This window comes from Cryptomeria japonica, chromosome 10 (genome assembly GCF_030272615.1).
Source record: "Cryptomeria japonica chromosome 10, Sugi_1.0, whole genome shotgun sequence".
Classification (NCBI taxonomy): Eukaryota; Viridiplantae; Streptophyta; class Pinopsida; order Cupressales; family Cupressaceae; genus Cryptomeria; species Cryptomeria japonica.
Window position 1 is genome coordinate 289,313,394 of NC_081414.1, and position 20,031 is coordinate 289,333,424.

Here is a 20,031-nt window from a genome sequence, read left to right on the forward strand (position 1 = left end):
TTTTTCCATCATGTCAAATGAAAGAGGAAAATGTAGTTTATATACTTGTCAATTAGGGCTGATAGACTGATTTTCCCGACCTTAGGCCGACCAGGAAAGATAATTTTCCAATTTGCAAACATAAAGACCCGAAGTCCAAAAGAGACCGGGCCCAAAATAGGACCCAGGGACTAGGGCGCTGGGCGCCCTGGTCCTGAAGGACCAGGGCGCTGGGCGCTCTGGTCCCACCTCCCGGGACAATAGGGTGAAAAGGAGGTTCAGGCCAGGGTGCAAGAAAATGCAGTTTTCAGTGTCAAAATCAGGTTTCGGGGTCTCCATTCAGGTTGCGTGTTGCGTCACCATCGTGAAGACCGAAATGCAGTCGAAATTGCAAGTGTCGCAATTTTAGGACGCTACATTTAGCCCCCACTTTAGCGGGAGTATAGGCATACGCCAATACTTCCGGTAAAGTACAAGGAAACAACATTGAAAGACTTTCACCACATCAAGGAGGCAAGATACACCAAGCCCCCAGTGGACTAAGGATCTTACAACTTCGATTGACAAAGTAAAAGGGAAGATCACGAGGGAGAACCATGACTGTCAGTAGTAAGGTTCCCTCACTATGAGTCATGCAAGAGAAATACCAAAAATTTTCAAGGCAAAGCTGAGTTCTCCAAGAAATTTTCAAGTATCTTGAAAAGATATGAACGAGATGTATGCCCCCCTACGTTAAAGCGATCGCACACGCCTCACTGGGGGTGATTGTTTTAACGTAGTGATACACATAAGAAATGAGAAAGGAAAGGAGCACGTTATCGCAAGGATTTAGCCCCCAAGTGTGAGATAAGCCCAAGGATAATAGACACAAAACACAAAGCACAAGGTGACTTCGCTTTCCTCGGGGTCAGTATGCTGTATGATAATTCATGTATATCATATGTATGTATGCATAATTGTTCTTCATTCCCCAATCAAGGAAGGTCACCTAGAAGAAGGGAACACATGTGTCTTTTGAGTCAACATGAGAGAGATCGAGAGATCTCAATGCTTTGCATCGTCCTCAAGTAGACAACAATAAGGACAACAAATAGAAGAATGAGAATAACATATAGAAGAAGTAACAAAAGAGAGGAGGAGAGAATCTGCTATGCTAATGAAACTAGTCTAGCACGTCATCTACCCCCCGATCTTGCTGATCAATGTTTCGGGAAGGTAGGGAACACGCTAGAGGAGGAACATCCAACACAGCAGATGGAGCTATCACAAGATCCAAACAAGGGCTATGTTCATGTCCCAAGCCACGTTGTTCTTGTCTAGGAGCTAGGATAAGTGCTTTAGAAAATTCATTAGATAAATGGTTATCAATATCAACAAGTTCATATTCACTATCAGAAGCAAGAGAAGTAACATTTTCATCATGAATAACATTTTCATCTATATCATCATCAAGATTTATAAAAATAGGATCTTTAACTCGCACAGGATCAAAACCATCATGCATCTTATGTTTTGGAGATTTTGGAGAAAATGGAATAATGCTTGTTGAAGGTGTTTTTGGAGATTGCAAAGTTTGAGAAGCAGCTGCTTGAGCTCTAAGATGATGCTTTCGTCGGTGTTCACGTGCAGAACAATTTCATCTAGTCTTAGTAGGAAGTGGAGAAGATTGAGGAGGAGGAATGTTCTCATCCTTAGCACTTGGGTGTTTAGGTTGTGGTCTCTTAGGCTGGATAATAGGAGAAGAAGAAGGTCTCTTCTCTCTATAAAAAGAAGGAGGAGGGACTGCTCCAGACAAAGGAGGAATATTTGGTTTAGGAAGAAGACCAAGTCCATCATGACGAGGAGGTATAGGTCTACTCTTAGAAAGTTTATTAGGCATAGACATAATCACATCCATGGGAACGGGTTGGGAATCTTCTTGAGGAAAGACATTAGTTTTATCTTTCAAAGGAAGAACTTCCTTCTCAAGAATGATAGGAATATCAAGTTTAGGTGTTCTAGGTTCACTTAGAGATAGGATCATATCTGTTTTCCACTTTTGATAAGATTTGAAAAGATGATCACTTCGCGGAGGAAGAGATTGGAATTGTTTAGGCCAAAAGTAATCAATAGGAACGCTAGAAGTTCTTTCAGCTGGTTTAAAGAGACTATGATTGATAGTAACAACTTCACCATTATGGGGAAATTTCAAACACTTGTGAATAGGAGAAGCAATAGCTTTCATGGAAGATAGCCAAGGATAGCCTAGCTTCACACGAAATTGTTCGGATGAAGGAATAATAGCAAAGTTCACATTAAGGGATTTGTTATGGACCTCAATAGGCAATGTAATAGAACCAATTGCAGGAGAAGAAAATGCATCAAATAGTTTCACAATCACATCTGTTTTGTCATATATCACTTGATTCAATTGCAAAGTAAAAAGAAATTCTTCAGTAATAACATTAATCATGCACGAAGGATCAATAAGCACTCCACGGCAAGGTGTATTCTTGACTTTTGCAACTATATATAAAGGACCATCAGGTGCCCTGATAGTTTCACTGGAATCAAATGTGATGGAAGGTTCTTTAGGGATTTTCTGCTGCTCTACAAAGTTAATCATATTCGGAGTCATGGACACAAGATCATCAGGTGAGATAGAGGAATCAGTAGTATCAATCGCATTAGAGGTATGAGAAGGTAATGGATCAGTGAAAATCTGAAGATTTTGATTAGGAGGAGCTACAGATGTATTGCCTTTATCATTCACTCCAGAAACAGAAATAGTATTATTATCAATCAAATCTTGAATTTTACCCTTTAAAGAAAAACATTTTTCAGTATCATGCCCAGGCTGACGATGAAATTGACAAAAAGATTTGTTATCAAAATAAGGTGAAGTAATCTTCGCAGGATCTATTTTCCTTATAGGAGGAAGAGTAAGCACATTTTGTTCCAATAACTTATTCATAATACTATGCAATGATTCATTCAAAGGAGTAAACTTTCTTTCTTTCTTGAAAAACTTAGAAATAGGAGACACGCCTGATGCTGCATTCACATTGTTGTTGATGATGTTTTCATTGAATTTAATGGACTCTCTGTTCGGTTTAAACTTCCCAAATGGTTGTTGACTACTATCACCCTTATCACTCGGAGCCATAGGATGTGATTGTTCCATTTGACTCACAGTCAGTTGATAATTGTGAAGAGTTGCACACAACTGTTGGAAAGAAGTAAACTCAAAAAACAGGAGTTTGTCTCGAATATCTTTTTGTAAATTAGAAATAAAGATTCTTTGAATATCATTGTCAGGCACTGGAAAAGAAATTTGAGCATACAAATGCTTATATCTACCAATGAAATCAGTCACTTTTTCTTTAACACCTTGTTTACAATGCATTAAATCAATCAAAGTAACTTTAGGACTTATATTGTTTTGAAATTGTTGAATGAAAGCATTTGCAAGTTGTTCGAAAGAAGTAATAGAATAGGAAGGCAATGAGCAATACCATTGTAGGGCTTTGTCTCTTAATGTTCTAGTAAACAGTTTTGCAAGCAACCTTTGGTCATAAGCAAAATCAGTACATATTGTTTGAAATGTCTTAACATGCGTTAGAGGATCACCCTTACCATTATAAAGCTCCAAATGTGGAATTTCAACATGTTTAGGGGGGATAGCTCGAACAATGTCAAGAGAAAGTGGGCTCGCAACGTCAAATGTGGGCACACTAAACTTAGATTGATTCATAGAGGCAATTTGTTGCTGTAAAGAAGAGACAGTTTGTGCAAGATTGTTAATGGTCGCTTCAGTCGAAGAATTCATATTAGATGTGTTAGATTGAGATGGAGGTGTTATGTTATTGAAAGAAGGTAAAGAGTAAGGTGGTGGGACTCTATGATAATTAGTCATAGGAGATGATTGGACAGGAGGAACACTACAAGGAGGAATGGAATGGTTAAACGAATTGCCCCCTTGCGTCATGTTCATTTGTGGAGATGTAATAGGAACACTCATTGAAGGGACGAATGAAGAAATCGGATTGAATGAAGGAAGAGGGTTAATTGAAGAGGAAGGATTGCCCCCATGACTGGTGATCACAGGAGGAATGTCTTGTGTAGAAGTAGCCATTATGTTTGATGTAAAGGTAGGTATGCTAGCAATAGAAGTCATCAAAGGAATAGAATGATTGACTTGAGTAGGAGGTTGTGTATAACCCAAATTTTCAGCACAACTCTTCATAGGCATCACATTCGAATCCACAATGTGTGCAATACCACGCAAAATATCAATTCCATTCTTATCACTTTGAAGCATACGTTTTAGACCCCCAATTAAAGGAAGAGCTTGACTATCGGGGTATTCTTGAGACATCCATTGTCGAAAATCGTCAAATTGGTTATCCAATTTCGAAAGTTGTTCTTCAGAAACCTCATGGAGAGCTTCTTCATCATTAGGAGGATTAGAGGAATTACCCATGTCCTCGTTAAAAAGGCTATTCAAATTAGGTTCCATCTCCTCAGTAGTTAAACCTCGGAAAGACTTAATTCTACGGCTTCGTCTAACGAGAATAGTGTAAGTAGGGCTTATTGTTGTAAAACTCATGCACTAGAGAGAGAGAGAAAGTTTTGAATTTAGAGGTAGCAATTTTCAGTAAAATCAGCCAATCTTCTAGATTTAAGCTGTTAAATATAATCAGGACAATCTCCCGAAATTTCAGAAAAAATGTCAGGGACCGTGGCGCTCCGGAGTGCACACGGTCTCGGCAACTTTTTTCGAAATTTGCAGGGATGAAAGTTATGATGATTTTAGAGCTAATCTGAAAAAATTGAGTGATTTTACGATCTGTAGATAGGCCAAATTAAAGTTGCAATCTCGAAATTGAACCCTACCAAGATTGTCGAAAAATGCAAAAATTTGAATTTTGAAAAAGAGAGGGAAACTGAAATTTTGAATTTTATGATTTTAGAGGGAATACCGAAAGCAATGCAAGTTTTGAAATTTAAAAATTGACTCAATTTCACGCAAAATTCAATTTTGAAAGCGAAAATTAAAGTTGTTGTAATTAAGCACTTAATTTCAAAAGTCACAAATTGTAAGAATTTGAATAAAGCACTGAAATTTCGAATGAATGCAAACACACTTTTCAGATTTAGGACAGTAAGAACACAATTTTGACACAAAATTTCAATTTCAACAATTTTTGAATGATTAGAAGCGTTAATCCAAGCAATCCCTAGACCAACTTTGACTTTAATTTTGAAGGTGTTAGATTTGATAAAATCAGCCAAAATTCTGGATTTTAGCAGGAAAATACAGTAAGATCTAGCTCCCGAAATTTCGGAAAAAATGTCGGGGACGATGGCGCTCAGAGTGCACACGGTCCTCGCAACTTTTTTCCAAATTTTCAGGGATGAAAGATATTGTGATTTTATTGCGGAATCCAAAGTTACAGCTGATTTGGAGATGTTTTGATCAATGAAATTATCGGACAAAGGTTGAATCAAGAGGGTTTCAAAAATTAGGGTTTTGACACTTAACCACTTAATTTTCAGAATTAAAGCACAAATATGAATTGATAATTTGTAATAGAAGGGCAGATCTGAAACAAGCATTAATAATTAAACATTTCACAAGTTTAATTACTTAAAAAGGAAATTTAGGGTTTTTATGCAATTAACCTCTAAAATTTTGCAAAAGATCAAACATGGAAATGTAATCAAGGAATCCAATTTTCAGATCTAACTATGAATAATCAGAAAGGATGTTCACGTCGGGTTCACCAAAATGTAAAGCGGAAAATCGCGATCGAACCCTAGTTGCTCTCCCCTCTTCCAACTCCAAGGAGAGAGAAGGGAGATTCACTAGGGTTGATGGTTTTCACTTAGGGGAGAGACTTTACATTCAAAAGAGGGGTTGAAACCCAAAAGATCCAATCCCACACAATGCAAGATTGGATGCTAAATGTGTTTCAAGGGTTAAGAAAGTGAGGCTACCCTCTTTTGTAAAGAATGTGCATAGAAGAATTAAGCTAGGAATGCATAGAAAGTGACAAAGATTCACTTATAAACTGAGATAGGGATATAGGATGAAGCTGTGGACCTGGAATTAGTAGTAAAATGTCGATATGGCATTGTCCTGCAAATTTGAGCAACAGTTGTCAGGACGATGGCGCCCGAGCGCCACGGTCCTCCGAAAAATCCGCGAAACGAAGGGGGATCTGTTCGTCTCTGCACAAGGATTCCAGATCTTCAATTTCAGCCGTGTACCTGCAACCTACACACAGAAAAGCGAAGACAATTGGGGGGTTAGGGATTAGGGGTTTGCCTTTAGGTCAAACCCTGGTTTTGGAATTAACCAAGAAATGAGCAATGCTGTAAATGTAAATGTCTGTAATGTAAAACAAGTACTAATACCTTGTTGTAAGGATGTTTGTATCCTTATGTGCGAAGGTATAGATGTTGTATGTTGTATGTTGTAGTAGTATGTAGTAAGTGATCTCCCCTTCAATGGTTGAATCCTTGTCTTGAATGCAACACTTAGCCTTGAATGGAGACTTGAAATGATCAATTGCTTGAAGGAATGCTTGAATGCTTGAATGCTTGAGTATAATTTCCATGCTTTTTCCATCATGTCGAATGAAAGAGGAAAATGTAGTTTATATACTTGTCAATTAGGGCTGATAGACTGATTTTCCCGACCTTAGGCCGACCAAGAAAGATAATTTTCCAATTTGCAAACATAAAGACCCGAAGTCCAAAAGAGACCGGGCCCAAAATAGGACCCAGGGACCAGGGCGCTGGGCGCCATGGTCTTGGGGGACCAGGGCGCTGGGCGCCCTAGTCCTGAAGGACCAGGGCGCTGGGCGCTCTGGTCCCACCTCCCGGGACAGCAGGGTGCAAAGGAGGTTCAGGCCAGGGTGCAAGAAAATGCAGTTTTCAGTGTCATAATCAGTTTTCGGGGTCTCCATTCAGGTTGCATGTTGCGTCGCCATCGTGAAGACCGAAATGCCGTCGAAATTGCAAGTGTCACAATTTTAGGACGCTACACTTCCAATCTATCCTCTAATTCATATAGTACTGAGAGCTATGAGGCACAACCATCTCTTTCTGATTTGGCATCCCTTTATGGTCCTGGTTCTCACATTTTAGCTAAGATTGGCTATGATTCCAATGGTTATGGCACAAATGAATAAGGAGTTAAAGTTCCTTTACAACATAACATACATGAAGCTTCATTTGGACTTGGATATAATCCTTCTAAGCCTACTGAAGCATATAAAAGACTATCTCTCAATGTGAATGCTATATTTAGTAGTGATGATAACCTCACCTCAATTAAATTATCTTCTACCTCCTTCAAAACTCATCCCCCTCATAAGGAAATGTTGGTGATTAACAAATCTCTTTATGAATCTCCTCAAGAGATTTCTAATCCCACTTATGAGATTTTGTCTTCTACTCATTCTAAAATCCCTTCTTCTAGGACTAAGGCTCTAATGAATTACACTTATCCCTCTCCTAATATTTCTTGTGTGCCAGAAAAGTATGACTTAGTGGCCTATTCTTCTCCTATAAACTTCTCTCTTTCTAAAAACTTTTAACATTCATCATCTAATACATGTTTTTAATCTCACTTATAGTAGAGAATTTAACATGTCATATTCAAACACCTCATTCAATCTATCATGTCTTTAAATAACATTAATGGCTATTATGTTGCTCATCATTATGTGACATTGGTAGCTCACTTACTGGGGGCTCATTGTCATTCATGATGGTACAATTTAATGTGCAATCATACTTTTGGAAGCAACATAATCCCCTATTTCTAACTCATCTCTTCTCCCTATATATGGGGGCAAGAGTGATTTCAAACATCTCTCCTTCTTAAGATTAAAATTTCCCCTTTGTGAAGTAGTGTCTTCTATAAGGATTTCTTATTGATTGTACAGGTGTATTCATATTTTAATTCCTTCTCTCATATTGGAACAAGAATCTATTAGTCCCAACCGGTATTGAGAGGGGAGGGTTGAATCAACACTTTACCAGTTTTTCAAAATTAAAACCTTTTAACTCAAGTTTGCACTAACTTAATCTTCATCAATACAAACAGTTATTGCAGGAGAACATGCATGCATGAAAAGATACACAATAACACCAAGGTTTATCTCATGGAAACCCAAATGGGAGAAAACCACAGTGTGCATAGAAACCCAAAAACTTTGCACTCTTCTGGAGTATGTCGAGTGAGAAGCCATCCCTGTTAGGAGATTACAAAGACAATGTTAGGTGCCACCTAGTCAAGGGATTTTATTTAAGGCCTGTTAGTGCCCTTACCCTGTTAGAGCTAGCCTTGTTAAGGACTTAGGATCACCAATTAAGATGTCACCCAGTTAAGGGATTTTACAAAGGGACCTGTTAAAGTCCACCCAGTTAAGGGATTTTGAGTTGCAATGGTCAGAAAGCAAATGGAAGTTGATCTACTGGAATAGCTATTGATAGCTTGATCAAATCACAATGAAATTCATACTCTGTCTGCACCGATTGTGTGTGCTCTACACTACACCAAATCTCTGCTTATACCCTCAGCTCTACACTCTATCAGTCTACTTCACACACACACACACTGCTCTGCTAAATCATTTAGCACTTCCTCACTCTTCACTCTATACTTTGGATCGCCTCTCACAGGATTTGCACTTTGCAAATTTTTTGATCAAAATGTTTTGTATGAACTCAAAACACTTTATACACTCTCTGTCGTCACCTTCAAGTGTTTCCTTAATTAATGCAATCACAAATCTTGATAGATTTCAAATTCCAATCTTCTTTCTCTTTATCTGCTTGCCCTGCAACAATTCCATCAATTACTCATCCAAATTTTCCATTGCATCCCTCAAAAATAGCGACTTTTGGGTCGAGTTTAGTCTTTTAAATGCAAACCAAAAAATCCGTAAGTAATCATGGCTTAACTGCATGATGACTGAGGTTGACTTCACCAACCTTTAGTTTGGCATTGACACAAACTCACCAACTCACCTTTTCCATCACAACTATGTAACCGATCATTGCTCCAAGATTTACAGTGACCACCTATCTTCCTTTTGCTTCACCAGTCTACCGGTATACCACTACATTCTCCACTACCGGTTCATCCTCTGATACCGTTTTGTAGTACTTCCATCAAGCCTATTTTCTTGTTTACCAATGAGGTTCCGGTTTGCATAGGACCTCAAGCCTTCTTGCCTAAGTCACCTTTTGTGACTTCATCATCATCATAACAACCAACTTGAAGATCTGACCTTAACACCGATCTTCTTGAATGACAGACCGGTTAGCTTAGTCTGTCTTCCCTTGAGCCAATTGAACCTTGATCATCTATCTCTAATGTTGCTTTGATGTTGTTTGCAAGCCATCACCTTTGCTACTAAGATACACCACTCCACTAGTCAATGTTAGTCATCAAAGACAAATCTCGGCTAATATATTGGTTCACTCGATTAACCGGTTTACTCAATATCAGTGATGCCAACAATCTCCCCCTTTGGCATTGATGGCAGCACTTCAAACTCTATCTTATCAGTTTCTCCATGTACTTTCTTCGTTTCTTTATTTATTTTAGTACTGGTTTACTTTTTCTCTGAGTAATGAGTATCTCCCCCTAACACTGGCAATACTCTTAACCACTTCTAGCAACCCTTTGCTCAACACTACAACACCTTCAACAATCTGTTGCTCAACACTACTGCACACAATCTACCCACTACTCAACAATACTCAAACACTATAATAATCTCCCCCTTTGACAACAATGCCAAAGATGTATTTTAGTACACTTACAAGACTACTCCCCCTAACCAGAGTAGTCCACACTTATCAATCTAGTCTTAGAAATTATTCATAAAGAAATCATACCAGATTGATGTAGAGCCCTTTTTCGCTTACTTTAATGCAGGTAGGGGTATCATCCCTAGCTTACCTCTGAGGTATTCAAAGGTGTTCTTCTATAGTGGCTTGGTGAAGATATCAACCACATATTCTTTTGTTGGTATATACTCCAACCTCACTTCCTTGTCTTGAACCTGTTCCCTGAGGTAGTGGTATTTGATAGTGTAGTCACATAAATTTTTCCACTTAATTAAATGAATATTTACTATTTATTTGATTATTTAACCATCAATAATCAGTTAATTAAATTAATATTTTATTAATTTCATCCTCAACCTCTTCTTCTATTAACTAGATAAATTATTCAATTTATTTAAATTAATTCATTAAGCCACACTCTAAATCAATTAAATAAATAAAACATATTTATTTAATTTAACCTCCTTTCCTCACTTAAATAAATAATAAAGCATTTATTTAAATCCCTAAGCTACCCCCCACTTGCATTCTCCTACAAATGCAAGTTGCACCTATTTTGTTGAAATAAAGTAATTTTATTTTAATTAAAATCCTATTTTCACTCACCCACCAAACCCACTTGCATCCTAAACCCATTCTAGATTCTTCTAAACCATTCCTAATTAGCCTAAACCCATCCCCTAATTATTGTCACATTCCTAAGAAACTTGAAGTCACTTCTCAAAGCCTCCAAAGTCTTTGAAAAGCATTAAATGCTTTATGTCTCCAACAAGTTAACCCCTAAAGTCTTCCAATCCATTAATGGTTCTTACATGACCATTTATGGCTCTTACATAACCATTAATGGTTAAACTCAACTCACCCATATGGTTAGAGACTTTCCCTCTAACTTAACCCCCATTTAACTCATGGGTCTCTTTAAGAATTCATTGCTTTGACCATGGTTATCCCCACGAACTCTTGCACAAGAGTTTTCCCATTGGATAAAGGCATTATTCATTGAATAAAGGTTTTATTCATTCAACTCAAGCCTAACCTTACCTCCTAAGGTAACCTTCAAGTCATTTAAAGAATTTAATGCTTCTTCCATCTCCTCTCAAGCCATCTCATGTTGACATTTGTCATCTTGTGATTGGGTTGAAAGCCCTCACATGGATCATAAACCCATCAATCCTGACCCTTTTTGAGATTACTCAATCTCAACCATCCATTACCCTGTTTTTCCTATAAATAGAGCCCATTCCTTCTTAATCCAGATCCAAAAATCTTGTTTGCATCTAACCTATAGTAAAATTGAGAGAGCATTTAGAAGCAAAATTATATCTAGTTTGTTATTTTGGCTAAAATCAATATAGATTAATTAGGTATTTTCTCATATCTAGTTTGTTTGCATTTGCATAGTCTTTTGTCTTCATTATTCATAAATCTTGAGTCTCCATAAGACATCCATAGTAGTGCAAAAAGCTAAGGGCTACACTCATGTGGAACTTGGAGAGGAGAGGAACAAAGGAGGAGAAGCTATGAGCATTTTGGAGATCATTTGGGAGGGTTTAGTGTCTTTCCTCCATTTTTGTGTGTTTTCTATAATAGGTTTGATATTTCTCTTGATATGCATGCTTAGGATTATAGTTTCTTTCATCTTTCATTGTTGATTGATACTAACTAACACTAACGTTTGAATTGCCTTGTGTTCCTAAGATCCTTTTTGTAGTGCATCAGAAAGCTATATGCTTTGTCTTGGAATGCATCACCGGATTCTTGGATATGTTGATAGCATTGGTATTGTCACAGTGAATCACCACAGGTTCAGTCACCTTTTCTTGGATACCTTCCAATAATTTCTTGATCCATACTACCTGTGTATAGTTGATTGCAGCAGCCACATACTCTGCCTCAGTTGTGGATTGAAAAATGCAATTCTATTTCTTGCTTGTCCATGACACAATCTTGTCTCCAAGAAATAATGCACCTCCACTAGTGCTCTTTGTGTCATCGATGTTCCCTACCCAATCTGCATCGGTGAAGACACTTAAGTTGAAATCTCACTTATGTGGATACCAGAGACCATTTTCATCAGTCTCCTTAAGGTATCTAAATATTCTCTTAACCGCCACCATATGAGTCTCTTTTAGATTTGCAGCAAATCTAGCAACCAAGCCAACTGCTTGTGCTATATCCGGTCTACTGTATACTACATACTACAACTTACCGATCATGGATCGGTAAAGTGTCTCATTCACTTCATTAGCCTCATCATTTTTGGAGATATTGCAACCTGTAACCATTGGAGTTCCAATAGGTTTGGAATCTTCCATTCCAAAAGTCTTCAAGATTTCTCTTATGTACTTGGTCTAGCTAATGAATATACCATTCTTTAGCTGAGATACTTGTAGACTAATGAAGAATTTTATTTCACTGATCATGGAAATTTCAAATTCTCGCTTCATTTCATTTGCAAAACCTTTGCTCATCTCATCATCTCCCCAAAGATGATGTCATCAACAAAAATCTCTACAATTAGATGGTTTTCCTTTTCTTCAGTTTTTAAATACAAGTTGTTGTAACTGGTTCTTATGAACCCTATGCTTAATAGATACGAGTGTAGCCTCTCATACGACCAAGCTCTTGGTGCTTGTTTTAGCCCATACAGAGCCTTCTTCAGTTTGCATACCATATCTCTTATATCTTCTGATACAAAACCTTCTGGTTGCTCTATGTACACTTCTTCCTCTAAAACACCATTTAAGAATGTCGATTTGACATCCATTTGGTAAACTTTGAACTTCTTGTAAGAAGCATAAGCAAGAAGGATTCTGACCCCTTCCAATATAGCCACTGGTGCAAAGGTCTCTCCATAATCCAAACCTTCATCTTGTGTATACCCTTTGCAGACTAACCTTGCATTGTTTCTTAATACTTGACCAGTTTCATCCATTTTGTTTCTAAACACCCATTTGGTGTCTATCACATTTTTGTTCTCCGGTCTGGGCACAAGAATCCAAGTTTCCTTTTTCTCAATCTACTCCAGTTCTTCCTCCATCTCTTTAATCCAGTCTTCATCTTTTAAAGCTTCCTTTGTTATTTTGGGCTCAATTTTGGAGAGCAGACAGGTATTCTCTCTTTCTCTTCTTCTAGTCAAAACTCCAGCATCTTTATCACCAATGATATTGTCAGCAGAGTCATTGTTTTTGACATACCTTGCTAGTACCGGTTCATTTCTTGGAGCTTCTTCTACCACTTGTGCAGGTTCTACTTCATATTCTTCCTCATTTGCCACCACAATAGGATTCTATTCAGCAGGTTCAACCGGTATAGTGTAATCGAATCCTTGATAATCCTCTGGTTCACTCTTGTTGTCCTATTCATTTTTCTCAGAGAACTCATCCACTCTAACATTGGCACCCTCCACAATCTTGTCAGTCCTTTTGTTCAAACACCGATATGATTTACTCTTTGTGGAGTAACCCAAGAAGTTTCCTTCATCACTCTTGGGATCGAACTTTCCAGAGTACTCGTCCCTCTTGATATAGCATCTACTTCCAAATACTTTGAAATAGCTCACATTGGGTGAGTATCCACACCATAATTCATAGGGAGTTTTATTTGCCCCTTTCTTCACCTATATCCACTTCCAGGTATGCATAGCAGTGCCTACTACTTCTCTCCAGAAGATATGTGGAATATCCTTTTGTATCATCAGAGTCCTTGTACAATCAATCAGAGTTTTGTTCCTTCTTTCAGCAACCCCATTCTACTGAGGTGTTTTAGGTACAGACATCTATCTCACAATCCCCTATTCTTCATAGTAATTCATGAACTCTTGAGAGGCAAACTCTCCTCCTCTATCTAATCTTAAAAAATTCAGACTCTTACCAGTTCCTCTCTCCACTCGAGCCTTGAAGACCTTAAACATGTGAAAGGATTCAAATTTTTCTTTCAAGAACATAGCCCACATCATTCTTGAGAAATCATCTACAAACAACATGAAATATCAGTCCCCATAGAAACTCTTGGTCCTCATAGGACCACACAAGTCTGTATGAACTAAGTCCAACATATTCTCAGATGAATAAGATTTGCTACTGAAACTAGACCCTGTCAACTTTCCTAGTTGGCATTCTTTGCACATAACATTTTTAGGTTTCATAATATCAGGCATAACTTTGATTGACTTCATTTTACTAACTTTTTCTATGCTATCAAAGTTAACATGACATGGTCTTTTGTGTCACAGCCAACTATCTTCTACATTTTCCATTAGACAACTACCTACAGTGGTGGCTAGGTGAAATAGATTACCTCTAGATTGTTTACCAGTAGCAATTAGACTTCCTAATTTATCATTTATTTTGTATATTCCTTCATTCAATTCTAATCAGTAACCTATTTTGTTAAGTTGTGCAACACTTAACAGACTATATTTTAGCCCTTCTACCCAATAAACATCTTCACAATTTGTTTTATCATTTAGGGCTATAGATCCCTTACCTTTTACTACACAAGGGGCATCATTGCCGAATCTCATCGTTCCTCCACTACAATCCTCCATGCTGAGGTATTTTTTTCTGTCACCGGTCATGTGGTGAGTGCAACCACTATCAATTACCCAGTCTCTATAGTGGTTTGAACTAGAGATCAGTGCCATATCACTTTCCTTTGTGTTATCTTCCTTTACCACTACAAATACAATTCCATCTCCATTAGATCCTTCTGATTCTTCATCGGTAACTCCTTCTTTTGCAAGATAGCACTCCTTCTTTCTCTTATCTTTGTAGCTTCTAAAATTATCCTTCCTATCATTGTCAGGACATCTAGATGTAATATGACCTATTCTATTGCAAGAGAAACACTTCAAGGGAATTTTACCTTTATACTTTCCTTTTCCTCTTGGCAGCCTTCTTGCTAATAGAGCTTCAATCTCATCTTGTCCCTGTTCTTTAGATAATAGGTTGTCACATTCATGAGAATAACTAGTTCTTGTAGTAGAATTATTTTCAATTTCTTTTCTTCTCCTTGTTGGTGCAGATATCATGGAAGCTTTAAAGGAAGCATCAATCTTTGGTACACTGTTATCATAATTGCTTAGTTCAAATGCAGTCAACTTACCAATTAGTGAGTCAAGCAAAACACTAACTGTTCCCAAGGATTTGAATTCCTAAATTGCAGAAACCCTTATGGCATATTGTGGTAGAAAGGTTCTCAGGATTTTGCTGACCACATTAGGCTCTTCAAGCTTTCCTCCAGCACTTTTAATGGAATTTACTACATCCTTTATTCTTTTTCTATACTGCTCTATATTTTCTCCTTCCTACATCCTCATCTCATCATATTTTCCTCTCGAGTTGTCTACTTTAGCCTTTTGAACATGAGGATCTCCTCCATAGACTGTCTTCACCTTATTCCACATCTAAAAATTTGTTTTCAAATCTTGAACCTCAACATACTCATTATCAGAAGGAGTGCTAGCAATCAAATCCATAGCAGCAATATTGTCTTACCTTTCCTTGATCTAACCTGGAGTGAGAACCCTTGAAGATTCATTGTACTCAGTGATTACATGATTCTAGTAATGTTCTCCTAGGGTTATTATATAAAGCTTCATTCTGCCACACCATAAGGTGTAATTCTCCTTAGAGAACTTAGGACCCCTCCTTTCGCCTCATCTTGGATATTTCCTTAAGTTTTTAAGCTTCTTCTGAATCTAAGGACTTGTGCTCTGATACCAATTGCTAGTCCCAACCGGTGCTGAGAGGGGAGGGGTGAATCAACACTCTACCAGTTTTAGACAATTAAGAATTTTAACTTAAATCTGCACTATCTTAATAATCATCAATACACATAATTACTGCAAAAGAATATGCATGCATGAAAAGATATACAGTATCACCAAGATTTATCTCATGGAAACCCAAATGGAAGAAAACCATGGTGTAAGTAGAAACTCACAAAATTTGCACTCTTTTGGAGTATACCCAGTGAGAAGCCATTCATGTTAGGAGATTACAAGGACACTATTAGGTGCCACTCGGTTAAGGGATTTTATTTAAGGCCTATTAGTGCCTTTACCCTGTTAGAGGTAGCCTTGTTAAGGACTTGGGATCATCAATTAAGATGTCACCCGGTTAAGGGATTTTGAGTTGCAATGGTCAAAAAGCAACTGGAAGTTGATTGGCTAGAATAGCTACTGATAGCTTGATCAGATCACAATGAAATTCATACTATGTCTACACCAGTTGTGTCTGCTCTATACTACACATGTTCTCTACTTATACCCTCAGCTCTACACTCTGCCAGTCTACTTCACACACACTCTGCTCTACTAAATCATTTAGCACTTCCTCAATCTTCACTCTACACTTTGGATCGCCTCTTACAGGATTTGCACTTTGCAAATTTTTTGATCAAAATATTTTTTATGAACTCAAAACACTTTATACACTCTCTGTCATCACCTTCAGGTGTTTCCTTAATTAATGTAATCACAGATCTCAATAGATTTCAAATTCAAATCTTCTTGCTCTTTTTCTATGCGCCCTGCAACAATTCCACCAACTACTCATCCAAATCTTCCACTGCATCCCCCAAAAATAGTGACTTCTGGGTCGATTTCAGTCTTTTAAATGCGAACCAGAAAATCCACAAGTAATCATGGCTTAACTGCATGATGATTTAGATTGACTTCACCAGCCTATAGTTTGGCGTTGACACAAACTCACCAGCTCACCTTTTGCCATCGCAATTGTGTAACCAATCACTACTCTAAGATTTATGGTGACCGCCTATCTTCCTTTTGCTTCACTAATCTATCGGTATACCACTGCATTCTCCACTACTGGTTCATCCTCTGATACCATTTTGCAGTACTTCCATCAAGCCTATTTTCTTGTTTGCCAATGAAGTTCCAGTTTGCATAGGACCTCAAGCCTTCTTGCCTAGGTCACCTTTTGTGACTTCATCATCATCATAATAGCCAACTTGAAGATCTGACCTTAACACCGATCTTCTTGAATGACAAACCGGTTAGCTTAGTTTTTCTTCCCTTGAGCCGATTGAACCTTGATCATCTATCTCTGATGATGCTTCTATGTTGTTGGTAACCCATCACCTTTTCTACTGCGATACACCACTACACTGGTCAGTGTTAGTCATCAATGACAAATCTCAGCTAATATACTAGTTCACTAGATTAACCGGTTTACTCAATATCAATGATGCCAACAAAATCCCTTAATTGGGACCTCCTACTTGGTGTTGGAAAGTCTTTGATCATTCATCAATTTCTTTTCTTGATTGAGTAGTATCTTTTATAATAAACCCTTCTATTTTGTGCATGTACATATCCCTGATGAGGATCTCTTTCCTTCTTTAGAAGAGTGTTGTTATAAATAATCTCTCTTTGATGTCATTTCAATCCTATATTCTTTTCCAATTTCCTTTATGGAGTTGCATTTTTGGATTATATCTCTTGCATTTGTTTCCATTTAAATCTTTCATCTTGTGTTTGAGAACTCTCAAATCCTCACACTCTTTGTTGTGTTGGAATTGAGGTTGAGTCCTCTTTCTTACCAAATGATTCTCCACTAGTTTTTGATCTTGTATCAAATCTTCTTGTGAGCATTTTTCATCAATCTTCTTTCACTTTTTGATGTGGTAAACATGATACCATGTTTCAACTTATTAAAATTAGCAATCTGAAATAGGGGGGAGCTTATAACTACCCTTGAATTTTCATCACCTTCCTTAGTAGGCATTTAGGTGATTTTGTGATTGTATCTAACATTTGGTTTTGTAGGTTGTGGTTCCTAACTGTGTACTACAGATACCGTTGGGGGCTTTGTCCAACAACTTGTGGATATATCCTTTTTCATGAATGTTTACTTTTCTTTACTTTAGCTGCATATGCACGTAGTGTCATATGACTGCTAAAGTGGGGGCTAAATGTAGTGTCGTAAATTTTACACCATTGCTAGGGTGGTACAATTTCACACTTGGTTTAGCACCTACCTTAGTGTGTTTGCATCTTAAATTGTAATTTCCCTTTAAGAATTTAATGAATTAATTTAATTAAATCTAAAGTCATATTTCATCACTTCATACATCATAAAATTGGGCCCTTTATCCTAAGTGTGCCCCTTTTTATTTTATTCCTCCAATAAATCATTAAATCATGAACCCTAATTATGTCCTATTTCAACCTTTAAGGCCCGATTTCGCATTTCAAAACACCTCGGAATCAGTTGTAACTTTGGGATTCTCTCTAATATCATCATATCTAATGACCCTAAAAAATTGGTGAAAATTTGGTCGAACCATGTGCAAAGTGCACATGGTCCTCAACTTTTTTCCCAAAATTTCGAGCGCATAATTCTATGATATTATAATGCTTAACCCCAAAATATTGGTGGGGAATTCAATTCCTAGGTTGGCCTAAAGACAAAATTAAGTCAAAATTAAGATCTAGGGTTTCATACATAAGAGCTCTCTTTCTTCATTTGAAGGGACTAAGAACAATCTTTCTAAGAATATAAGAGGAAGTTTTGGAGCACAAGGAGCCTTCTATGTAGTGAAAGATAAGCCTATGTGGAGTCTTCAACAATATTCAACAACATTCAACAGCATTTGATCAAGCATTCATCATCAATTAGGAGCCTTGAAGACATTGAAGAATAATAGGAGATCACTGATTGACGATTGGCTTGTACCCCTCCCTTAGGGGTTGGGTATGGTTTCATGTTATTTTCATGTCTTTGCATAAGCTTAATTACATAAATTTACATATTTACATTCATGATTTAGATCACTTTGCATCATTTATTTAGAGCACTTACTTTGTCAATTATAAGGAATTAGGGTTTACTCTTTAGGGTTGCTCTAGATTGTTTGCACTCATTTTAGGATCTTGCATACACACAAGGTTCTAGCACACACATTTTCAGTACATTATCAGCTATTTATGGAGGTGGAAATCACCAACATAGGGGTCTTGCTGAGGCAAAACCCTATATAGCCACCCAATCCCTATCTTTTCAGTTGCAGTTGTAGAAATAGGTACCCTGTTAGGTCCTGGAAACAACTGAGAGGGGGGGGTTTGAATCAGTTGTCAAATAAATTCAAACCAAAAACTTATTAACCAACTTAATTCTTAATATCATTAAACCAGTTTAGTATGTCGGTAGATAGTGTTAACAGTAAATTGCTATATTGATAAGGATTAATGCATGAGACATGAATATAAAGTCATCCACAACACATGACACCAATATTTGTACGTGGAAACCCTGTAAGGGGAAAAACCATGGTGGGAAACATTACCCACAATTAGATGATACTACTGCAGATAGTAAGTGTACATAAATGAGGTCTGCACATGTAGAAAGGACAACAGCCTAGAGCTCACTGCTCAATCACAAAATGGGAGTCACATTGACTACAGTTGGATGGTTAAATCCAATAAGAATGTACTGCACAAAATAGCATCTTCATATGCTTGATTCAGTACCGGTGTAATGTTGATATGCTTCTACAAAAACCTAACTTCACCTTCAAATGATGTCTTCATGTATATCCCTGCTTGATCTCGCATATACCTTCACTTAATTCTTTTTTGCATTCCACACTTGATCTTACAAATAAAATCTTACATTTATACCATACCCTAATAGCAATTTTAGTAGGTTAGCTCTACAAGATATTACAATAAAAACATTTTACATACAATAAATTATCCGATGCAATAACCGATTGAATCATGTTGGCTTAATGCATTTACAATAATAATAAATCATCTCCATAGCGTGCCATGCTGACCTGGAAAAGATAAACCTACCGGTGTAACCCTAAATAACCTGGACCTATTTGCCGGTAAAAGTAAATATGCAAATATGAATATACCAATGATTATTTCTTCAAAATAAAGTGTCGACATGATGTCTTCGACATTACCAAGTGTCTTCCATATCATTCCAGGTACCGGTGAACAGTATATCATATCGGTGAACCATATACCAGTAACTTGTTGGTATTTTGGTATGGTTTTGTCATTGATGTCAACTCCTACTAAATACACCTACTTTGGAGATCTAGTAACATTCACCGGCAAACAGTAAACTGTGCGACAGTTACTGGTATATGATTAATAGGCAGGATATAATGTTCACCGGTACCTGGAATGACATGGAAGACACTTGGTAATGTCGAAGA